Raw genomic sequence first — 2,019 nt, forward strand, 5'->3', positions numbered from 1 at the left:
AAAACGGTCTTGTATTCAAGTAAATACAGTAATTGTTTTCAGCTTTGTGAAGGGGGACCTTTTTAAAGCAGCAAATGTATATATTACAGGTCGGGACTTCATTCCATTTGCACATAACAATGTAATCTAGTCATTACCATTTTACCCAGGCACAGGCTAATTTTTAATTCTTCCCCTACACCTGCCAGTGGGTCTAATACAAAACTCCTCCATATTGAATGAAACAGTCTTTGAATTAGAAAAATACTGTCTATAGTTCAACAATAGACCTGCAATGATTAAGTTAAAGCAATAGAGTGGGCCGGTGATGTTACAAATGCAGAAGAGGACAGAAATAGTAGGAAGTCTTGATTTAATAGTTAGTAGTAGTAGTAGCAGAAGTTTTCCTTTTGTGGTAGCAATTGGGGGCCTCAGGCAAGAATTAGGAAGTTAGATGTCTAACATTTTGTGACACCCCTCAGCAACCTTGAAAGGATTTCAAGGCATCCAAAGGTGTCAGGGCGCTCTGGTTGAGAATCACTGGTCTAAGTGTTCCACACTTGTATAATGTAGAGGTTTTTTGCTTCACATAACCTGCAGTCCAAGTATAAGACAAAAGAAAATGGCTTGACAACTAATATCTACTAGTTATATCTTTTAGAAGAACTCAAGGTAGCAGCTGTGTCTAGTGAAATGGGTATGAGTAACAATGCTATCTGGCCATTATGGAGTGTTTTGTAAGCCTCTCAACATAACTTTAAATATTGGTCAAATACTATGGCTAAATGAGGCAAATATTTCATTTAAATTCTTCTCCAACATGGAAGTTTTTAAAGCTGAGCAATAAATACTTAAATGTAATAATGGAAATGCTTGATGGATTTTTAATCATAATAGTTTGAATATGTCCATTGTCCATGCTGTAAACATTGCTCCTAACCTAAAGTCTGGTGCTTCCTAGCTGCAGACCTTAACTCCTTTAAGGCATAATAAATACAATAAAGTTGCTGGAGTCTGAGGTCAGAAATGGCAGAATCAGGAAATACTTCCTCTGCTGCTGTTGTAAATTCTGACATAGAAATAAACTGACTTTACAATTTGCTTGAAAATTAGTTCTTCATCGTCATTTTTTTCCATCATTGTTCTATCTGTAACTCCGTGTGTACTAACTTTTGGTTAATACACTGTAGTTTTAAACAGAATCATTTTTCATATCCTTAGTTTAGATGCAGCACTGACATTGTACTCATTTTAATGTCTGAAATTAAGTTTTCAGTGGTCCCCAATTCTAAAAAGATTTTTTCTTCTCTTATTTTAGTATAATTTTTTTTCCTGCTTTGGATAATCAGAAAGATGGAGTCTAGATCACAATTTGGCATATCTTGTGATGGATTCACGGAGGTTCTCTAGTATTGCCCATATGAAATATGTCTTTCCAAATGAGTGCTATATTTGTGAAGTCTGGGGTGAAAGCTCCATCCTCCGTCTTGAATATAATTCATTTTAACTTTCATACAAGTGATAAATATTATTATACTCTACACATGTACTCACACGCTCAGTGGTTCAGAAGCTTTAGTTTAATTAATTACTTTCGTTAGTATTTCCCAAATCCATTTTTGTTTAGACTATGGTCTCAATTAGTCAAAGGTAAATCTAAGAAGCCAGCATGTGTTATTGCCCGATTTACAACTGTAATCCTCTTATAAATGACCATAAAATATTAAGTTAAAACAAAGACATAAAAGGTTAACATTTGATCCAAAATATTTAACATCAAGCTTATTTTTTCTGTAGCTCTAAGGTATTAAAAACCCCCTCATAAAATGCTTTCATTTCTAGGAGACACTAAATGCAAAACCTAGGGTAAACGCTGTGGCAAAATCCAGTGTCTCTAAACTGGACTCAGGTGGAATTTAGATGCCAAGTGCAGACTTTTTTGGAGGGGAAAGGTTAGATTGTGTTAAATGGGGGGCAGGTGCAATCTGCAGGAGTGATGGGGGGCAGGTGACATCTGTGGGAGCGATTGGCGGGGGGGGG

The 2,019-nt window shown here is 36.0% G+C and overlaps 1 long non-coding RNA gene across 1 annotated transcript in view; it reads right to left on the minus strand.

Moving 5' to 3' along the window:
- Nucleotides 1-399: 399 nt before the first annotated feature.
- LOC102382712 overlaps nt 400-2,019 on the minus strand; it is a 4,929-nt gene continuing 3,309 nt past the window's right edge. Inside the window, exon 3 of the long non-coding RNA XR_323246.1 lies at nt 400-573. This is a non-coding gene — a long non-coding RNA (uncharacterized LOC102382712). The remainder of the gene's footprint in view (nt 574-2,019) is intronic.

This window comes from Alligator sinensis, unplaced genomic scaffold, assembly GCF_000455745.1.
Source record: "Alligator sinensis unplaced genomic scaffold, ASM45574v1 scaffold130_2, whole genome shotgun sequence".
NCBI lineage: Eukaryota > Metazoa > Chordata > Crocodylia > Alligatoridae > Alligator > Alligator sinensis.